Here is a 22,288-nt window from a genome sequence, read left to right on the forward strand (position 1 = left end):
TTTCCAAGACTGGAACTGCTTACTGGAGTGGAAAGCCCGCCTTTCTCCCTCAGCTCAGGTGGTGGTTTCCACCTGCCCACCTTGAGGATCACAGCCCAGCGCATAGCCAGAACCCCCCCCCCCCAGGGCTCCCCAGTGCGGTGTTTTAGGAACCCTGGTGGTGTAGTGATTATGAATGGGGCTGTGATCAGCACGGTCAGCAGTTAGAAACCATTGGCCACTCCGAGGGAGAAAGACGAGGCTTTCTACTCCCATAAAGAGTTGCAGTCTCGGAAACTCAGGGGGCAATTCTACCCTGTCCTACAGAGTCCTTATAAGTCAGCATCATCTCAACAGTAGCGAGTTTGTTTGTTTGTTTGTTTAAATGCTGTGTGTGGAGGCTGTCATGGTTCTGGGGTATAATCCTGCCCTCTCTCGCCAGAGAGCCAAACTTTTGCCGTTGAGCTGATTCTGACTCACAGTGGCCTTATCGGGCCGGGTAGCACTACCCCGGTGGGTTTCCAGGACTGTAACTCTTTATGGGAGTAGGAAGCCTCATCTTTCTCCCAGGGAGTGACTGGTGTTTTCAAACTGCTGACCTGGACGTTAGCAACCCAATGCACAACCACTAGGCCACCAGGGCTCTTCGTCATACAGGAGACCAGGGTTCAATTCACACTCAGCCCCACCTCCCCTGCCATCTGTCGATGGAGACTGACGTGTTCCTATGATGCTGAGCAGATTTCAGTGGAGCACCCAGACTGAGACAGGCTAGGAAGAAAGGCCTGCCAGTCCCCATCCAGTCCAATTCTGTTATGCTTTGGGCTTCCACGAACCAGGGACCGGCTTGGCCTGGACAGCCAGCCGCTAACAGCAGCATGTTCTGTTGACGGGACGTCTGTGGGTCAGAGCCAGAACCATCACCCCATTCCAGGGTGCACATGCACACCCTTGCAGACCTGGCATGGGGTTTAGGAGTTAGAGTTAAATTCTTAGGTGAGGCCGGGGGCTCAGCTGGTGTTGTGGGATCCTGCTGGGGTGGTCAGTGAGGGCTTCGGGCTGGTGGTAATGAGCTGGGGGGAGGGGGAGCATCCTGAGAAAGGACTATGTCCAGGGTAGGTAGTTGGGTGAAGGCTGGAGGCTAGAGGCCCACCTTGCGTGGTGGGGTGCTTCCTGTCAGCAGAGAGCTGCAGGGCCAGGTGGGAAGGGAGGTGCCGTGCTAATGAGAGCACAGGGTCAGCACAGGCTGGTCTCAGGAAACTCTGCCTATCTCCCCTGGCTGGGGGTGGGCTGAGGCCAGCCCTTGTCCTCCCTCCCCTTGGCCCCTGGACCTCACCGGAGCCTTCACCCCTCTGTGGCCCAGCTGTCTTTGGCGGGCCTGCTACAATCCTCCCATTGCTTAGCTCTCTGCTTAAAGGCAAGGCTTTGGACTCCCTGGACCCTTGCGTGCTTCCTCCCGGGTGGAGTGGGCATGCTAATCCCTGAGCGACCCGCTTCCTCGGTGCTGCTGCCCATCTGTGGCTGGCGGAACCATGGAGAGCTCTGAGGGGGTCACCTTCGGCTCTGGTGGGCAGCGGTTAAAAGCACTCAACCGCTAGCCAGAAGGTCCAGGTTCCAGGCCACCAGCCCCCCCCCCCCGTCCCCCCGTCCCCCCGTGGGAGAGAGCGTTTGCAGGGTTCCTGTAGACCTTTACAGCCTCGGTGTGGAAGTCCTGTGGGCTTTCCGGTCTGCCCTGTCCTACAGGGTCGTCCTGAGTCGTCATCGACTCGACGGCAGTGGGTTTGATTTGGGGTTCAGAAGGCTGAGAGGGCTTGGGAGGGTCACGAGGAAGCCAGCTGCCTGCATGGAGAGCCCCCTGCCACCCACCTCATGACCTGAGGCTGTGGGAGGCGTGACAAGAAGAACCCTGTGATACTGGTCACGTGGGAGGTGCGGGTGGGGAGCCACCCCTGTTCTGAGGGGTGGTGGCCTACGAGGCCTCAGAGGATGAGACCCAAGTCTGGCCTAGGTCTGGGATCCCCCAACTCCTATACAGAGGACCCTCGGAGTCCCCATTTATGGATCTGTGTTGCCGGGTAGAGGGGCAGCACCTTAGCACTGATCAGCAGAGAATTTCTAGGCAATTTCCCTAGGTGTTTTATTTTGCATGTGTGCGCGCGCAGGGTGGTGGTGGGGGGGGGCCCGTCCAGCCACACTGACCCTAGAGCGTAGAGGCTCAGGGGTGAGTGGCCATGGCATAATAGAGAGTGAATAACACCCAGGACCATGGAATTGCACCAAAGGGGTAGGACAGGGCAAGTGGCCCCACGGGCTTTGTGGGGCTGCCGATCTTGAGGGAAGCAGACTGCTTCCTTGTCCTCCTGCAGAGCACCCGGGGGGGATCGAACTGCTGCCCTTGTGCTTAGCACCCAAGCGCTATTTGCTGTCCAAATTCCAACACATGGTGAGCCTGTCAGATGGTGTGGAACGGTCGTGAAGAGCGTCCAGGGCTGTCCACCTCCACCAGGGCAGCCGGGCTCATCTTTCATCTTCGGCGAGGCGGGTGGGCTGGCATCGCTGGCCTGTCAGTCAGCAGCCATGCGCTTTCACGGCGGCGCCACCACACCAGGGCTTCCTGTTCGAGGGCAGGCGACCCCTCCGAGCACCTCCTGTGCGCCAGGCACCGTGCCCGGTACATTCTGTGTGTCGGCCAGTTTCGTCTTCATCACCGCTTAGCCAGAGGCAGGACTTTAGATGTATCATCCCACTGTGCAGATGAGGAGGAAACTGGGGCGCAGAGAGGTTAGCGGGATTGCTCAGGGCTGCTGATAGAGAATCTTCGTGGCGGTGCGTCTCCAACAGGCGGTCATGAGATACCCCAGGGCTTCTCAAGGGCTCTGTGTGGAAAGTCCCATTTTCCAGATAAGGACATGGAGGCCTGAGTGAAGCCGAGGAAATGCCCTTCCCGGAGCCATGAGGTTATCTGTAGCAGATCTAGAGCTAGACACCAGGAGTTTTGTGCTCCTCCCCACTGTCTGCCCTCCCCGCCCCTCACCGGCGTCCTCCCTCCGGCTCCAGGAGCTTCGGGGTCACTCCCGAGGGACATAGCCGGCAGAGGGGCTGTGCCCAGCATATAGGCTCCTGGAAGGTCCAGCCCCAGCCGATGGGTGCCACTGAGGCAATCTAGCCACTGCAGGGTCCTCTTGCAGCTTCAGCTTTCAGAGCCTGGGTCTCTTCTCCTTCCTATATCTCGGAACCTACCCTGTGCCTCTCTCCTGGGGTGGTGGCAGGGCCAGCTCTGACACCGTATGTGAATGTGCCGTCCACACAACAGATCCGTGTACCGGTGCCGTGCATTTAATGCCTGTGGCCCCTTTGAGAGGACGTGGGAGACACGCGGTTAGCATCCTCAGGGTCTGACTTGCCCCAGCATTGAGGGGCGCCCTGCAGGCTATTGCTCCGACTTGCTGGCCTCAGTCCCCTGTGACCTATACTGAGGGTCAACGGGGTCTGCTGTAGGGGCCCAACCCTCAGAGGAGACAGGAGGGGAGGGCAGCAGGGAGCGTGACTTTCCTGGTGTTGGCATTACGGAACTCCAGCACCCAGTCTGGCCCTGCCTGGAGCAGGGAGGTGTTCTCCAACCCCTGCCCGCTCCTGTGGCATAGCCACACTTTACAGAGTGCTGGACCGCTGCCCGTGGGATGGGGGTGCGCTGGGGGGCGGGGGGCGGGGCATGCCTGTGTCTCTCTCAGCACAAAGGGTTGGGACATTAATGCCTCAGGCAGGCCCTGAGGGCTGTGAGGGGCTGCAACTGCAGAGCCAGGCCAGGGGGTGGACCCAGTTGGGGTGCAAGGTGGGAGGAGGGGGGCCCTGGCAGGGTGTCTTCTCCTGCAGGGCTGTATGCCCACTTATTCTTAGCACTGACTCACCCTGGAGTCTATTTTTAGCCCTGTTTCTAAGTGTTGCCAACATCTGGTGCAGCCAGTACTGAACCGGGTGGGGGTGGTAGGGGCGACCCCTGTGGGCACTTCTGGGCACTGGATACTCTGGCAGAAGAGCAAGGACAGAGTCTTCAGCCTCCACTACTTGCAACTGGGCACGCAGTAGGCACCCTGGTCATGCCTGGGCAACGGTCACTTTCCCACCATCTCAGCCTTCCAGCTCCTGGCGGGGGTGGGGGTGGAGGGGGAATGGGCAGAGAGTGTGAGATACAGGTGCCAGCAGGTTGGCTCTCCTACTCCTGGCCCTCAGGGAATCCCAGAGAGAGGCTAGGTGGTTACAGCCCCACATGTGGGGAGGGGTGCACTGGTTAGACTCACAGGCTCCGGAGCCAGACTGCCTGGCTTAAGTCTTAGCTTTGCTCCCTCTTGCTATGTGACCTTGGGGATGCCATCCAGCCTCTCTGTGCTTCTGTGTCCTCATCTGTAAGATGGGCCGAGGCGCATACTGCTGAGAGGATTGAGTAAATTAATAGCATGTGGAACACCTGTGTGATATACGGGGTCCGGTTGGCGTAGCAGGTTATGCATCGAGCTGCTATAACCTCAAGGTCAGTGGGTTGAACCCACCAGCCGCTCCTCTGGAGGAAGGTGGGACTTTCGACTCCTGGAAAGATGCAGTCTCAGAAACCCAGAAAGGCAGCCCGACTCAGCCCTCTTGGGTCTCTATAGCCGAGCGGACTCGATGGCGCTGTGTTGTGCAGTGCTCTATAAATTGGGAGGTGGTACTCTGATCAGGATCCCAAGTGGCGTAGTGGTTACAAATTGGGCTGTGTTCCGAAAGGTCAGCAGTCGGTACCACCAGCTGCAGCTCCACAGGCCCCTGACGGGGCTCTTTACGCTCATGAAGAGTGACCATCTCAGAAACCCATGGGGGCAGCACTACCCTACCCTGCAGGGGGCACTCTGAGTTGGCATCGACTCGATGGCAGTGAGCTTGGTCCAGTGTGAGTGCTATCATTGGTGTTTCCGGGTGGTACTGCAGTTAGCAAGCTTGGCTGCAAATGGGAAGGTTGGAGGGTAGGGGCCACCCAGAGACACCCGGGACAGAAAGACCTGGCAGTTTATTACGGATGTGGGGTGGTTGGGGGGGATCAGCCGTGGATAAACCTGTACCGTGCAGTTCTATTCCGATCCCAGGAGGTGGAATCTGCTCAACGGACCCGGGGGTCGGGGGTGGGGGAACCATGTGGGTGTTGGGTGTGCTGGGAAGAGCCGGGCAGGGTGTTTCCGTACTCCTCTCTGTGCAGGTGAAATCTTGGCTGGGCCCAGGGCCGCAGGCATCCCAGGGGTGGATGTTTCTCCAGGCTGCAGTGAGGCACCAGAGATAGGGCTGTGGCGTAGACAAGGTGGTTCGAATCCGGGCTCTGCCTCTTAGAGACTGGGTGACCTTGGGTGAATCACTTAACGCTTCCGAACCTGCCTTTCTTTCCCTCCCAAGCACAGCTGGTGCCCCAGTGCCACAGCGAGTTGGTGACTGAGGACTGAGGCAGGCAGAAAGCCCAGGAGCCTAATTCATGGGGTTATTTACCCTTCTTTTAATTGGCGAAAGAGGAGGCTTTCTACTCCCGTAAAGAGTTGCAGTCTCGGAAACCCACAGGGGGCCAGTTCTACCGTGTCCTATACGCCCGCTGCGATGGGTCGGCATCCACTCGACGGCAGTGAGTTGTGTGTGGTGTCTGTGTCAGGGGTGGAAAAGAACTTGACCTGGAGGGGTGGGGCCTGAGGCTGGGGGTCTCCACGGAGCTATTTCCAGCCTCATGTCTGACGCACCAAGGTTCCAGGTGAGCATTGTTTGAAGATGTGCTCTTGCGGCCCCTATGCATGGTCTGGAAATTTTTGAGGTGACTCCTGAGACTCCTCGTGGTCTGCTGGTTGGCGGGCCTCCCACCCAGCACCGACCCTGGGAGGCAGGGCTGACCTGGGCTCGGGACTGTGGGGACCTTGGGCGCCGATGCTAAGAGCAGCCCTCTGTGTGCGGGCACTGGAGGAGGCTGCCTCTGCGCCTGCCTGGAGGGTGTGGGCAGTCTCAGACTCCAGGGAGGAGGCTAAGAACTGGGGAGAGTACACTTGGCACCATGCGGGCACCTAGTAGGTGCTTAAGAAATACTTGAAAGGATTGAATGACAGGGTGAGAGTTCAGCCCTCTGGTGTGGGGGTACCCCCCTCTTCTTCCTCATCCCATGCCCTCCCTCACCCCCTGCTTTGTTTGTTTGGCTTCAAGCTGCCCCAGCCCTGGACCCCTGGACCCCAGCTCGGCCTTACACAGAGACAGTTCCCCAGTCGGAGCCCCAGTCTGCTCAGCCGCACAGCGAGCAGGATGAGCACAGTGGTAGCAGCCTCTTCGGGCCCTCTGTGTTCAGGGCAGGAGGTGACCTCCCTGGGCTGGGTGGTGCCTACTGGCCCCCTGAGACGCAGCACCTCGAGACACGTCGTGGGGTTCTCGGGAAGCCGTGTTCGCCAGTTCACGTGTGGCGGTGGAGGAGACTGCGGAGTAAGGGAACAGCCTGGTGGCCATTCACCTGTGCCCACTGGCTGGGGCTGCCCTGTGACTTGTGTATGACCTGGGAGCGTGGGCGGCAGCCCGGGATTGGGGGGAAAGTGGGGAAGCACCTATTAGTGTCCCCGTGCCTGCGTGTCAAGGAGCGTGTGGGCACGTCATCAAGTGTGCTGGGGGAGCAAGGCCGTTAGCTCTATGGCTGGTGCCTCTGAGCGGAGGGAGAGAGAGGTGGCCTGCGTCCTCCCTTCCGGAGCTCCATGTCCCACATGCCCAGCTCTCCCTCTTCCCTGGCCTCATGTCTGTTTCTCACTTGGGGCTCCGTAGCTGCATTTCCCACTCAGGGGCCCTTGGGGGATGCAGGAGTCCGGGAAGCGACTGGCAGGGGGTCCTGCTGAGGCCCACGCTGGGAGAGACAGCACTGTGGTCAGCATCTGACACCAGCCCAGGGCGGGGGTGGGGGATGGGGGGGGGTGTTTCCAGCTGGAGAAGGTTGCCAGGAGGGGAGGGAGAGGCTCACCTGCCCGACTGCAGTGCCCTGGCGACTCTCCCCCCACTCCCCAGGGAGGCAGAGCTCTCCCAGGGCACGGGGAGGGGGTGGAGGTGGGGGGGGTGGCACCTGGCGCAGGCAGGGTGCCCACAAGTCCTGGGGGCCTTAGAGGCCAGAGCCTGGCCAGGCGGGGAAGGGCAGCGAGGAGTCCTGGATGGCGGTGATTGTGTGTGTGTGTGCCTGTATGCTGCGGTTGGGGAGGGGGGGCTGCAATGACACCCTCTCCTGGCCCCTACAGGCCCTGCTTTCCTGCAGAGGCCCCAGATTATGTAATCATCCCAAATATCCCACAAGGGAGCAGCCCAGCTAGTCCCTGGACCCAGGAGTCTCTATTCCCTAGTGATTGCCACCAACCAGGGCATGTTTTCAGTCCCCTCCCCCGGGCAGGGGGTGAGGGTGCTGTGAGGCCTGAGAGGGGGTGGGGAGGCTCTCCAGGGAGAGACATTCCTGGCCTGACCCCAGATGCGGTCTGCCCAGCTCCGCTCCAGGGTAACGCTGGGTGCACACACAGCTCCATTGTGTGCCTCGGCGCCGGGCCCGCCGTGGGCCTGGTCCCAGCTCTGTCGAAAGCAGCACCTCCACCCACTGCTCAGCACCCCCTGCCAGGGCCTGGCACCTGGGGTCCCGTTCCCCCCCCCCCCCCGCCCGTGAGGAGGAGGAGGAGGACGAGTGCGACCCTGGTGAAGGGGCTGGGGCCATCAGTGCTTGAGGAGTCAAAGGGACATGCTTGTTTTCCACAGTGACGGTGAGCTTCAAGAGCAGGGACTGTGGTCCCCACTCCACAGACGAGGGAGCCACCCAATCTCTGAGCTCCAGTCTCTGGCCCCAAGCCATGAGGGACATGGCCTCCACTCAGCGTAGTCTCCACAAAACTCGGGGCCCCTGGGGAGACCTCGGGTCCCTGCTGGCTCATGAGAGGTGTGGTGTTCAATTGGAAGGAGTTGCTGGTCGCAGGTAGCCTCAGTTTCCCTGTTCCACCTACCCTGGACGTGTGGCCACCATGCCTTGTGGGAGGGGACAGGAGTTCGAGTCGGGGCCTTCTTTGTGCTCCATGGGGCCCGAGAAGCCCCCACTTCTCTAACCTGGGGCACCCCTGGAGGGCTGCTTCTCTCGTGAGAGCCAGTCTGAGTTACCCCATCTCAATATCCCAGCCTGACGCTGGGGACCCTGAGGCCAAGGGAGCTTGCCACAGGGCCTCCCAGCCAGCGCTAGGCGGCAGGGCACCCTAGTTTATGTCTGTGCTCCAGGATGGGGGAGGAGTGCCCATCAGGAGCCTCTGGGGGTCTCTCATGAGAGCCCCAATCCTGAAGGGCGGGACTAAGCTGAAAGGTCTCCTCTCCTCTTCCCCTTCCCAACCCCCACCCTGCTGTCCACCCTCCTTGTCCCTCTAGGCCTAAGACCTGGCTCTCTCCTCCAGGGCCACCTTGACCCTCATCGAAAAGGGACGGGGCATTTGTAATGACCACCAGACTGTGAAATGCCAGGGTGGGCTGAGGGCAGGTGTGGGGCAGAGATGCTGGAGGACACAGCGAAGCAGCCCCCTCAGATCCCACCTTGGAGTCTGGTTTCCACTCTTCCCTACTCTGCCAGGCTCATCTTCCGTCATTTCTACCACCCCCATTGACAGGAAGGCTTGGTAGTTCTGCCGCTTAGGCACTGGGCAAGGTTGGCAGTTCGAACCCGCTCAATGTTCTTTGGGGAAAAGATGAAGATGAAGCAGTTCTATTCTGCCCTGGAGGGTCGCTAGGCACCATGGTTTCTCTGGTGGCCACAGGAGGGGCACACTGAGCCTGGAGGACGTGTCTTTGAGTGCTGTGAAATTCAGAGCAAGAGCCAGCCCAGGTGAGTTCCCAGGAGCTTACCCTCCAGCTGAGACAAGGGGAGGGACTTTCCGTGTCGGTTTCTTGTTTGCAAAAAGGGTACCCAAAGAGTTCCACATAGGAGGCCTGGTGGCATCGTGGTTACGTGCTGGTTTGCAATCACAAGGTCAGCAGTTCGAAACTGCCACCAGCCACATTGAGGGAGAGGCTTTCCGCTCCCATAAAGAGCTACAGTCCTGGAAACCCAGGGGGTGGGCGGGTCTACCCTGTCCTATAGGGTCACTCTGTGTTGGTATCGACTCGATAGCAGGGAGGGAGAAGCGCTCCCACGAGGCAGTGGGGCCCCAATGCAGAATCTTTGCCTGGGTTATGTGGTAGAGGTAGTAGGTATTAGTCCGGGTAGACCAGAGAAACAAAGTCAGGGACACGCGCGCGCGCACGCGCGCGCGTGTGTGTGTGTGTGTGTGTGTGTAAGAGAGAACTTTATGTCAAAGAGCAATTGCACATTAAGAAAACATCCCAGCCCCGTCCAGATCAAGTCCATGAGTCTGATATTGCCCCATGTGTCCATACTACTCCATAGATTCCTATTTAGCTTCACGCAGCCATGCAATAATGTTGAGTGCAGGAAGCTCACAGGCCAGTGGTGGTAAGAAGTCTAGTGGATCCAGTGGCAGTGGAAGCATCTCAGCGCTGGTGTGGGTCTCCACGTGGCTCCTCCAGCTCCAGGGCTCTGGCTGCATCAGCGTAGCTCCACCAGGCTTGTTATGAGGAATGTCTGGAAGGGAGTGAGTGTGTCCCGCCTCCAGTGAGCTATTTATCTCCGTGGTGCCTCCAAATGAGGTCATCAAGCTGTGACCTGATTGACAGGCCAGACTCCACCCCATCCTCACGTTGACAGTAGATTATGTAACTGCCACGTAGTAGAAGTGTCATCTAGGGATATCAGGGAGCAACGTGCTTTTCTAGACTAGACTGTGAGTACCTTGGTGGCAAGGACCACCTTGTTCATCTCTGGTCCCCGTGTCAGGCAGAGAGCCTGACCTGGGGCAGATTAAGGACTTGCTAGAGGACAGTGAAGTCAGGATGACCAGCCTGGAGGAAGAGATGCTGGAGCAGGACCAAACCCACTGCCATCAAGTGGGTTCCTACTCATCGCGGCCCTGATGAGGGGCTCAGAGCATGTGCATCTTTATGGAGGTAGACAGCTGCTTCTTTCTCCCAAGAGGGATGGATGGGGATTGGATAATCTTTGGAGAAACAGTGGGGGCAGGGAGCAGGGCATCTTGGGGTCCAGATTATGTTGTGGGGAGAGAGCGAGGATATCTCGTCTCTTGCGGACTCAGCTCAGGAATTTGGACCTTGTCTGTGGGAGCGGGACGGGGGGAGGGTAGGGAGAAGGGAGGACAGTGGGGAGCTGCTTGGCTGAGAAGCAGGGGGAGAGCCTGTCTGGTTGTTCTTCCTCATCCCTCGCCCCAAGGACAATCAGCGTGTCTGTTTTCCATCATCCCTTTTCTGATCCATACTCCCCACTTCCCTGGATACCCACACTCTGCCCTGGGCTTTCTCTTCTCAGCCATCCTGGCCTACGCCCCTGCCCAGCTTCTGTCTGCCTGCCTATTCTTGCCCCTGGCACCTGGCCCACGTTCCCTGGGCTGGGGACTGGGTGGAGCTGGACCTGAGGGGAGGTGGGCCTGCTGTGATGGTAGCCAGCCAGGGGTATGCCCTCTGTCCTGGCGCATCCCGCAGTATCCTGGATCAAGACCCAGAAGGAGGGAACAGACGTTGTATACGGACGAATAAAAATACAGATTTACATAACAGATAAGTTAGGGATGATGAGTCACGGGTTTCTTGTTTGTAAATTTAATGAGAAGGGAAGCTGAGCTGGACTGTGAGCTGTTTGCAAACCGCTGCTTGGAATCCTTTCTAATACCCACCCATCTCTCCTATCTAGCCTGTCCATCCATCCATCCATCCATCCATCCATCCATCCATCCATCCATCCATCCATCCATGTTTCCTTCTACCCATCTCTCCATCCCTCCACCTATCTCTCCTTCCATCCATCCATCCATCCATCCATCCATCCATCCATCCATCCATCCATCCATCCATCCAAACCCCAAACCCCAAATCCCTGTCACGGAGCTGATGTCCTCCCATAGGGCCTTACAGGTCAGGGTAGAACTGCCCTGTGAGTTTCCGAGACTAACACTAGGAGCAGCTGATGGTTACGAACTGCTCACCTTGTGGGTTGCAGCTCATCTTGGAATCTCTATGCTATCAGGGCTCCTGTTCCACCCAGTCCCTGTTCCATCACCTCTCGCTTGAGCGCCTCTCCTGTTCCTGGGACGACCCCAGGTGCTTTACACGACAACAGGTCTGCTGAGCTGCCCGCTCCAGTCCGCAGGCTCTTCACGTTGAGCAGTCCGGCCCCCTCCTGTCGTGTTCCCCGTGCCTCGTTCTAAGCGTGGGACTTGGTAGCTGTGTTAGCTGCATGACTAGACTTCTGTGGGTGGGAAGTGATGCTGGCCTTCTGGTCTTGTTCGCATTTGCCACCCATAACCTCACATCGCCCCCTCCCCGCTCCGTAGGGCGGTTTCTCCTTCACGCCCCTTGCAGTCCCCACAGGTCTTTGCTTTCTTCTCCCCACCTTCACTCTGCTTCCGAGGGCCCCCTGATCTCCTAACAGGGTGAAATTCTACCCTCAGTGAGTCCTTTCACCGAGCCCCCCTGCACAGGGCCTCCAGCCGGACCTGCCTCCCCCAGGGCTGGGGCTCTTACACCCCTTCTCACCAATGCACCCCAGGGTAGACCAGCTCCCCGTATCACTCCGACCTCCCTTGTGGACCTTTCTTTCTGCACGTTCCGATTGGCCACCCGATGGCCGGCCCAGTCTGGGTGCTCAGACCCGCTGGCTGAGACATGGATGTGCGAGCACCTAGTTTCATTGTGTGTGTGTGTGTGTGTGGGGTTACCCCTGGGGGCTCTCATAGTACACTGGAGAAATGGTACAGGGAAGGGAAGGAAGTTGGGACTCAAGCCCTGTGGGAATCTCCGTAGGACTTGCTCCACAGTTAGCCTGGTGGGGTGCTGCAGCAGGGGCGGGGCATTGATTCACCAGCTCTAATAGTCTTTGATGATGGGGTGATGAGGCGGTTTTGGGGGGCTGCGCAGGACCCACTGGCTGTGGCAGAGATCCAGGTGTCTGGTGTGGTACCCTCCCTGTTGGTGCGGAGATGAAGGTTATCAGCAAAGGACAGGCCAGGCCTGGGGCTGGAAGTGCTCGGGTGGGTAGATCTGGGACCAACCGCCTCTCTTGTTCTCCCCAAGCCCAGCCAGGGGCCAAGTTCTCGGCTCACAGCTCCAGTTCGCTGCCCAAGAAGCTGCTTCCCCTTCTGCCCCCCACCCCAACCTGCCTGGGCAGGTCCACACTGGAGCTAGTTCCCAGCTGACACCCATTGTGTGGAACAGATATCTACAGAGCAAGGAGCCCCCAAGTCAGTGGTTCTCAACCTTCCTCATGCCCCAACCCTTTCATACAGTTCCTCATGTGGTGGTGACCCCCCAACCATGAAATTATTTTCGTTGCTACTTCATCGCTGTCATTTTGCTACTGTTATGAATCAGGCGACCCTTGTGAAAGGGTCATTCAACCCCCAAAGAGGTGGCAACCCACAGGTTGAGAGCTTCTGCCCTAAGAGGTGCAGCCAGTTAAGAGCTTGATGATAAACTGAAAAGTTGGCAGTTTGAATCCTCCCAGAGGTCTGGAGTCCTGCTTCTGTGAGATGCCCAGCCCTCCGGAGAGCCGTCCTGCTCCGCTACCGGGAGTCAGATCCGCTGGACAGCAACTCCCTGGTTGGGCTTGGTTGGCAGGAGAGAAGCGGCCAGGATCCTCACAGACTGGGCTGAGCACTAGTGAGGTCTTCCTGTGAGCCAGACACCGGCTACCCGTCCTGGCTTAACCCAGGCCGGCCTGCTTCTGAATCCTGCCCTACAAGGAGGTGCAGACCCCACCGCCCCCAGGCACATCCTTGCCCTACATCCCGGGACTTTGAATGGAGCCATCGCGGGGACTTCCTGTTTCTTCCTCTGGAGCCTCTGCCTCCTTCCCTGCTGGGCCAGGAGCCCCGTGGCTGCCTTGTGACTGCCTCCTAGTCACAGGCAGGGACTGAGCCTCCCGGGCTTTCTGTATGTGACCATTGACGTGCATGTGTGTGTGTGTGTGTGTTCAAAGGCCCATACCTGCTTCCTGGAGGGGGCTTCCTCCTCCTCCCTGGTTCTTCTGCTGCATGCGCCCCCAGCCCCCAGCTTCACACCACAAATCTCGTGTCTTAAGGGGATGCAGGGAGAGGCAACGGTTAAAAGGTGGATGTCCTGGGCAGGCCAGGCTTCCCGGCTTGGGGGCTGGAGGCGGTAGAGGCGCAACTCGGCCGGCCAGCGGGGCCCGGTGGGCAGGCAGCCTTCTCCAAGCACCATGGTCAGTGTGACTCATCTCTCCAGCCGTTGCCCACAGCCTTTCCCTGGCAAGGTGTCACTTCTCACCAGGTGTGTACAGGGTGCAGGTGGCCCCCAGCCCCAGGACCCTTGTCTCCCCTCCCCCTGCTTTCTAGCAGCGCTGTTCCCCACTGATGGGCAGGGCCAGTACCTCTCGGGGACCCCCCCACCCCCACTTGGCTGTCTTCTTCTGGGCAGGTGTTTTGTGTGGCAGGGTTTACGGTGCAGGCTGCAGGTGTGTGCTGAATCATCTGTGTCCGGAGGGCAGGGGGACACGAGGCAGCTGCTTCCAGCAACGGTGGAAGTAGAGGGACACAGTTGGGTGGTAGTATTTATAGGGGAACAAGCTCCTGCTGCTCCCCAAGTCCACGGCACTTAAGGGGAGAGAAGAAGGGGTGAGCCCATCCCGAGCGTGTGTCCGTGAAGTTGAAGGGCGAGGCTTCGTTGTGTTTTGCCTGTGTGCGGGGCTGGGCGGGGGGATGGTGGGAGCTTTCTTTCATCCCCCGCCCGTACCCCACCCCCACCGGCAGGACATTGCTGTGGTGGAGAGGTTGGCTTTCAGGAAGGTTCCCTCTAACTTTCCTGGTGGGGTGCAGGTCCTCCCGGGTGTGATGTACCCCAGTTACCCGGGCAGGGGAGGCATGAAGTAGAGTCTTGGGTCAGCAGACACTGGGGGGACAGACCTTGGAGGGGGGAAGGCTGGACTGGGACCCAGAGAAGGAGCCCCTAGATTGGGCTTTTGCGCCTGAGACTGTTTCCAGAAGGTCAGCCTGTTGGGGCAGGGGTGGGGGCAGGGGAGCAGACCTGCGGGCTAGTGAATGTGGCAAGGGAGAGCGGCCACCCAGCTGTGAGTCCCTGGGTCACTGGCCGTGGTTGTCGGTTGTCGGGCGGCCTCTGCCTGCGCCGCCCGTCCTCTCCACCCCGGCAGCGTGAGTCAGACTGAAAGCAGAAGCTACCAGAACCGACCGTGCTATTTTGGAACCTGGTTAATTCCCCCTCCGGTCCCCGCTGCCCCTCTCTCATGGCCCCCACCCCCTCCTGGACACCTTAAGTAGACAGTGGGGCATGACTTCATTTCTCCTGGGGGTGGGGGGTGGGTGGACGTGGAAAGGAGGTGCTCAAAGCAAACCCCTGGCTGGGCACCCTTGTGAGTGCTGACCTCTGAGAGCTCAGTACGCTGTGGGTACTGACCTCTGCCAGCTCACGGGCTGGCAGCCGGCAAGGGGAGGCTCACTGGCTTTCAGCACTCCCCACCTGGCCCTGGCACCCACCCTGCCCATCTTTCGCCGCCCTCAGCCCAGCTGCCAGCTGCCTCTCGGGGCCTCAGGCAGGAGCTTCTCCTGGGCCCAGAGGGATTTCCGGGCCCAGAGGGGAGATATTTTGGGGCTGAGGGCCTTTCCAGAACCCATGTAACCACTCACCCTGTGACCCCAGCTGACCCCTCTAGGGGCTCTGCCTTGGACACGTTAAGTTCGTGCGGGGTCCTGCCCTACGTTTTAGGGCTACTTTGGGGCCCATGTGAACCTGGGGGTCCCGGTGCCTCATCTGCATGCCAAAGAAGGTCAGTGTATGTTTCTGAGCTGAAGATGGGGAATGCGGACAAGGGTCACTGCCCTCCAGAAGCCACAGGGTCAGGAGAGGGGGCTATGGCAGTCTGTGCATGGGCGGGACGGGGGGCACCCACCTCTGGTGTCGCTGCCTCTCCAGTGGGCTTTCTCCTCACAGGAGGCCAGGCCTGTTACTTACCTCCGGCAGCCTGATGTGGGTGGAGGGTTCAGGAGGCATTTTGTGGGGCGCCAGTTACCACGTGGGTCCTTGCCAGCCCAGGTCAGCAGGACCTGGATTTGGGCTTTTGGCAGGAAGGATGGAGAGTGAAGCATTGTGGGGAAGCATGGGCTCCCAGGGGTGGCGCAGGTGGGGCAGAGGACTCCAGGGGCCCAGGCACACAGACACACACCATTCATAAGGGCGCCGGCCTGCTGCTGGGGCTGTTCTGTGAATGGCAAGTCCCAGGGAAGTGTGGTGGGCAGTGTGTGTGTGTGTGTGTGTGTGTGTGTGTGTGTGTGTGTGTGCATGTGTGATGGGGAGGGAGCGTGTGTAAGGGGATGGTGGATACTTGTGATGATGTGCGTGTGCGTGTGTGAGATGGGGAGTGTGGATGCGAGTGGGTGTGTGTCACGGGGCCTGTCTGGGTGGGTTTCCCACAGTTAATCCTATCAGCTTCCAGGCTGCTTCTCTGCCAAATCAAAAGTCAAACTCACTCCATCGAGTCAATGCTGACTTACAGAGAACTTATTGGACAGGGTGGCACTGCTCCTGTGGGCACCTGAGACTGTCACTCTTTATGGGCATGGGAAGCCTGGTCTTTCTCCTGGGTGGAGTGGCTGGTGGTTTTGAACTGCTGACCTTGGTCATAGCATCCCAGCTTATAACCCACCATGCCACAAGGGCTCCTATGCTTCTCCACAGACCTTGGCTATTGCCCCTCCTGGCCTGCCAGAGCGCACTGCCTGCAGAGCTAGCCGGGAACCCTGCAGGCCCGCCTCCATCCGTGCTCCCGGGACTGCGGGCCAGGCTTGCTGGCTGGTGTGAACTGGAAGGCTCATCAGGGTCCTTCTCTCCCCTAAGGACCCCTTGCTTCATCTGGGACCTGTCCCTCCCTGCTGTCTCCTCCCACCTGCTACCAACCATTCTCATGCTGGGACCCAGGTGGCCACATGTCCAGAGGCTACAAGTAGCCATTTCCTGAGCGTGCATCCAGACCAGCTGGGTAATCTACGAAAACGCAGATTCTGATTCAGCAGGGGTTGCTGGAGGCCTGAGACGCTGCAATGCCATCAAGCTCCCAGGGAAGGTGATAGTGCCGGTCGCCACTGGGCTGACTCCGACTCAGGGCGTCCTATTTGTGTGTCGGGCTAGACCTGTACTAGCTTCCCGTCAGCAGGGATGGTGAGGGAGAGGGACAGGGAGACGCCAACTTTTCTGTTAGTAGCCACGTGCGCTTACATGCTGCTCCACCCAGGGACTCCTCCCATTTAAACTCCAAAGCAGATCAAGGTTTGTTCCCTGGGCCGGGAACTAGCCGGCAGGGACCACTCCCTCAGCTGCCAGCCCTTCACACGCCTCAGCTCCTTTGATCCCCTTCCGGACTCTGAGGAAGGTGGCTTTGCTCACCCATTTTATAGACCGGGAAGTGGAGGCTGCGGCTCTGGAGCCCAGTCTGCTGGTGCAGGCAGAGCAGGGTGTGTGTGTGTTGGGGAGGGCACAGGGTCACAACGGAGCGGAATGCAGCTGTCAAGGTGTGCAGGGGCAGCTCTGGGCATCCCTGGGGCTGGGGGAAGTGTTCTTCAAGGAAAGGCTGAGGCTGAATGGGGAGGGGTTCGAGAGGAGACAGGGGGTGAGGGCGGCTGGAATCCTGTCCCCTGCCTGCTAAGCCAAAGGCCCTCTAATGAAGAGCTTAGCACCCTGCCTGTCCTCAGTCCATCTGAGCACTGCCCAGTGGGTAGCTAGCACGCAAGGTCCAGGTCAGGTGCCCCAGCTGTGTGACCTGGGGCACATTCTCAGCTTCTGGGTCTTAGATACTCCTTTCAGTGGGAGCTGTACCGGCACCTCCCAGCCCTGGTAGTCTGGTTGTGAGGATGTGGGGCTTCTTCGGATGGAGTTAAACTCCGTTTTGGAGGCTGCCACCCTGGATCTTCAGCAGCAAGTGCCAAGCCCTCCTCACTCTCCGAGAGCCAGGCTGTGCCCTCTGCATGATCACGGGGTGTTAATAAGCCTTCCTCCGATCCTAACCCGCACGCTTCACGCAATCCGGCCTCTCGGATGATTTGCTCGGCATACATTAGGAACAAGTGTGGTGAGAGGACGCACCCCCTTCCTGATTGACACCCACATGGCATTCTCTGGTTCTGTTCACACAACTGCCCCTCGATCCGAGTACACGTTCCACGTGAGGCCGCTATGGGCCAGAACAGACTCCATCGCACCCAACGACAGCAGTTCCCACGGGGGTAGGGGGCACAGTATTATACTGAGGATTAAGTTAGCAAGGTCGCTCCATTCACAGCAGTGCCCACCTCACTGTGAGCATGGGGGTTTGTTTTGTCCCGTGTCGCCCAGTGCGTAAGGCCCTTTAGGGACCCCAGGGCACAGGGGAGAGCTGCCCCACAGGGCTTCCTGGGGCTGCTAGATTGCCAGATCTTTTCTTCTGCCGGACTGCTGGGTGGGGGTGGGGGTAGGGGTGGGGGCGGGGCGGGGGTTTGAACCACTGACCTTTCAGTTTCTTCTTCCTCTTCATCTTTTTTTTTTCTTGTCTTTTAAGTTTACCAAAGTCTAGATGTTTTAGCTCAAAGTGGTCAAGTGGTTTGTTTGTGTCCCAGGCTTTCCGAGGCCGATGAGACTCAGAAGGAACCTTCCGCCTCCGCGTCCATGCTGACTCCGGCCACCCTAGAGGACAGGGCAGCACGGTCTCCTGTGGGTGTCCCAGGTTGTCAGTCTCCACCAGAGCAGGAAGCCTCCTCTTTCTCCTCCGGAACAGCTGGTGGTTTCAAACCACCAACCTTGCGTTTAGCAGTCCAGCGTGCACCTGGCTGAACTGGGGCACCAGCTTTAAGAGGGGGCGGCCTTCTCTGGGTCTGCTCCGAGGAGAGGCCCCGTCTCTGCTGCACCTTCCTCTGCAGCCGTCACTGGAGCTGGTGCCTCTCTCCCCAGCTCTGCTTCCTCTCTGACTCTGTTCTAAGGTGACTCCGTTAAAACACACCCTGTCCTGACAGAGCAAAGAGAACTGTTCCCAGAAGGGATTCTTAACCTCCCGTAGAGGGGACACAGCTCACTTGGGAACACTGGGGAGGAAGCTGCTGGGGACAGGCTCCAAGCAGGCACTGTGCGCCCCAGCCTGGGTCCGGAAGGGCTGAGGATAGGTGGCTCAGGAGCTGGTGGGGCTGGGAGCTGAAAAGTCAGCATCCACCTCCTTGGGAGGCCAGAGAGGCAGGCTGGGGATCGGCTAGGCCAGACCTGAGACCGGGAGGCTTCTTGTACTGATTTTGCTCTCACTCGGGGCCAGGGAACCTACCTGTCCCAGCAAGGCGGTGTTCCCATGTCCATGCCCGGAGGAGGCTGAGGGGAGCAGGCTTGCTGGTCCCGTGGCATCCCCACTGTGGAGAGGAGATTCCTGAGCGCTGGGCAGTGGTGGACAGGATGGTGGCATGCCTGGCTCATCCCCTCCTGGCCCTGCACACAGACACTGTAGGGACCCAGCTTTGGACCATGGCTGCCTGACCCTGGAGCAGAGCTGGCAGAAGTGACCGTGAGGGGGGCTAGGTGTGGTGTACAGACAGTGTAACACACCGCCTGAGGCCATGCCATGTCTCTCCATCCTGCTCCGCCTTGACCCTTAGACTCTTGCCCTCGTCCCACTGGACGAGGCCACACAGCGACCAATGAAATGGGTGGGAGTCTCCTCCAGGGGGGTGTCGGTCACCTGGGCTGACATCCTGGCCTTGAAAACTTAGCTGCTCTTCCCTGAGAAAGGAGGTGGCAACGGCTGTGGGGAAGATCTGTCAGATAGGGCGTGGGTCCCTTATCCCCCCACCCCAGCCCCTTTTTATGCCCTCAGAGCCCTTTCCTATGGGCTGGATGCCACTACAGCTATGGGTCCAGTGCCAAGTCTTGGATCTGAGTGACCACATTCTGTCCAACCAGCTGATGTAATCCCCTGCCCCTTGGAGGCCCTCTCCGTGAGAGCCAGGTACCCCAGCTCCCTTGGTGCCTGGGCTTTTGGGGTCTTGGCTGTTTCGTATGCAGCAGCATGTCTCTGGGCTGGGCTGGGTTCTGGGCGTCTGTGAAGGCTGAGCCCCACCAGAGCCCAATGCCAGCTTGCCTGAGGGACATAGGAAGTGTGTGTGCAGGACCGAGTGGGGTTGGTGGGGCCACTCCCACATCTCTGAATGAATTGTGCAGAGGATTTAGGGGGACAGTCCCATCTTCATGGGGTCTTCCCTGTGTGCCCCTGGTTCCCTCATCTGTGTGTGGGCAACGTGGAGAGAGAGAGAGAGAGACCTGAGCGGGTCCCCGCTCCTCATGGTTCTTTACGTATGATCTTGGACAGGTCCTTTAAACTTTGCACTCTCCGCTTCCCCATTTTCCCCAGGGGACACGGCCTTCACGCTGCAAGGTGTTCGGGAGGCCCAGTGCTCAGGGACTGGGTGGGTGTTTGCCCAGGGAGTGAGCTGAGGACACATGAGCAGGTGTGGGGTCGTTGTCAGACAAGCGGGGCCCTGCACCTCCTCCTGGGAAGTCTGACAGAAAGGGTGAGTGCTCCCAAGAAGAAAGCAGGCTTTCTTTGGAAGTTTCCTTTAGAGAAAGACACACACACACACACACACACACACACACACACACATCCCCAAACTTGCTGCCATTGACCCAATTCTGACTCATGGCAGTCCTGCAGGACAGGGTGAGATTCTGCCCCTTCGGGGTTCTGAGACTCCAGATCTTCCCAGGAACTGCCAGCCTCGTTGTTCTCCCTTGGAGGCTCTGAGGAGTTCGAACCATTGACCTTGTGGCTAGCAGCTTAGTGCACAGCCCACGACACCACCAGAGCCCCTTCCTGCAGCTGTAGGGGCTAGCGAATGACCAGAGAACAAACAGCCCAGTCCAGACACAGTCTGGATGCCCACATGGACAGAGCGCTCACATGGACAGACAGAGTGCTCAGGAGGCGTGTGGGAGAGCCAGGCAGTAAGAGGGGCTTTCAGACCTCGGGCCCCTGCCCCAGTGCAGGAGAAAGGCTGCCCACCACAGGGAACCTTCAAGAGATTTGGGGGGTGTGTGTGTGTGTGTGTGTGTGTGTGTGTCTGGGGGCACTGAGTCTGTTCATGTCACCAGTGTGGGACATCTCAGAGACTCTTTCCCCTGTCTCCTCCCATGCGCCCCCTGCCCCCATGTCCTGAACAACCCAGTGGTAGTCCTCCTGGGATAGGGGGCAGGCCTGGGTGCCTGTCTGGTCTGGGCTAGTCTTTGAAGCTGCCTTGCTGCTGTACAATTGCCTTGCCCTGCCCAGGGTGGGCGGGCCAGCAGCCTGGGCAGCCGGGAGGCGCCAGCCCCCACCCTTTCCTGTGGGATGTGAGCTGGGACTGGGGGCTCACTGTGGGAACTGGAGGCCAGCTGAGCGGGCCAGGAGCTCCTGTTGCTGCCCTCCCCTTCCCCTCCCCTTCCTCCCCCTCCTCTCCACCTCCGGAAGGTGCTCAGAGGCGGAAAAACAAGCCCAGCCCCCAGCCCTTCGCTGCCCTTGCAGTGGACAGGGGACAGGGACTGGGAGAGGCAGTGACCGGGCATTTGTGTCCTGGGTTTGAGTCTGGCTTGGGGGCCACCAATGAGCTTTGTGCGAGTAACACTTAGGGCGCCTCGGCTTCCTTATCCGCAAAATGGGAACAAAATAAAATAGTACCAGCCTCTTTGGATTCGAAAGCACAGGGACACCTTAGCCCAGCGCCCTGCGCACTGGAGATGCTCCGTGCAGGGCACTTACTAATGCAGGTGGTCATTAGAATGCGAGCCCTGGCACCACAGTGGTGCCAAGCACTAGGCTACCAACAGCGAGGACAGTGGCTCAAGCCCCCCCCCCCCCCGAGTCCCTCAACAGGAGAAAGCTGATGCTGTCTGTCCCCAGAGTGAGGTACCGTCTCAGAAACCCCACGGGGCAGTTCTGGGTGGGCATGAAGGGCAGGTCCTAATGCAGACGATCCTTATAGGACCTGCCCAGCAGTTTCCTGAAGGCCAGGAAAGGCGAGGGCAGGCCCTCTGGCCATCCCCATACTGAAAAACAGCTCGGGAAGGTCACACTGGACCCGACTGGCGGCCGGTCTGCACGATGGGATTGCAGGGACAGAAATGAGCTCAATGGTCACAGGGTTTTTAAAGGATTTGGGGGGGCCTTCGTTCCTTTTCCTGAGAGAGTCGATGGCTGCCGAGCTCACAGATTTGAGGTGCACAGCCCCTGGCACTGAGTGTATGGTGGCGCCTCTGTTAAAGCATTCCCAGGCGAACTGATGGGGCCGGGGTTCGAACTCACCATCTGCCCCTTGGGAGAAAGACGAGGCTGCCTGCTTCTGTTAAGATTGATGACCTTGGGACCCCCACGTGGGCAGTGCTCCTCTGACCTGTAGGCCTCCTGTGGGTCAGGATTGACTTTAAGACGGCGGGTTTGGCGTTTAGGTGACCGGCACATGGCTCCAGGTGTAGGACATTCTTGCCCTGGCCGTCAAGAGAACCCCAGGTAAGGACAGTGTTCTGCAGCCTCCTGCGTCTGGCTTTGCCCAGGCGACGCCAGCAGTCCGTGTCTCCGGATGTGCTTACCCGAGGCTGGTCCAGCCGATGGTGGTGGGAACTGCCGTTTCCCCTGGGGGGCTGCTGGGGGCGTGCAGACTGTTGACTTGCCAAGCTTAACCATGGGGCCACCAGGGCGCCTTCTGCGATGAATTGCGTTTGGGAAATAAAGAGTGGATTTTATATCAGACTTAGAAGCTTGGGGAAAACACAGTCTTTAAAATCCAAGACTTTGGAGGCGACATAGCAGAGGCACCTGGGAATGGAAAGAGCTGGACAGCTGGGGTGCTGCGGGCCTGGGCCTGTGTGTGTGTGTGTGTGTGTGTGTGTGTGTTCATGAGCGTGTCTGCAGGCCTATGTATGAATGGAGGGGTCTCCGCATGAGACCCTTTCCCCCAAAGGAAGTGAGAAGCAACAGGAGAGGGACCTTGTGCAGGGTTGTCCACCCTGCCGGGGGGACGCTGGACAAAGTGACCACGTGTTGTCTGCCCTCCCTCCCATTATTGAGCTGCTGGGGAGACTGAGGCTAGGCCTAGCCAGCCACCCAGTCACACACGAGGCTGGGACTTGGAGGCAAATGTCTGGATGCGGGCCCTGTGCCCCTCCGGGGCCTTGAGGATAAGTCCTGTCGGCTTCC

At 59.2% G+C, this 22,288-nt stretch overlaps 1 protein-coding gene across 3 annotated transcripts in view; it reads left to right on the forward strand.

Annotated features, from left to right (window-relative positions):
- Positions 1-22,288, forward strand: part of TFEB (transcription factor EB) — a 55,191-nt gene that overhangs the window by 14,389 nt on the left and 18,514 nt on the right. Inside the window, exon 1 of one of the 3 annotated variants that reach the window (XM_075555127.1) lies at positions 9,751-10,023. The exons of the other annotated variants lie outside the window; for them this stretch is intronic. The gene's annotated coding sequence lies outside the window, so the exon portion shown is untranslated. Of the gene's footprint in view, positions 1-9,750; positions 10,024-22,288 lie in introns of those variants that run through there. 3 annotated transcript variants of the gene reach the window in all.

This window comes from Tenrec ecaudatus, chromosome 7 (genome assembly GCF_050624435.1).
Source record: "Tenrec ecaudatus isolate mTenEca1 chromosome 7, mTenEca1.hap1, whole genome shotgun sequence".
Lineage (NCBI taxonomy): Eukaryota > Metazoa > Chordata > Mammalia > Afrosoricida > Tenrecidae > Tenrec > Tenrec ecaudatus.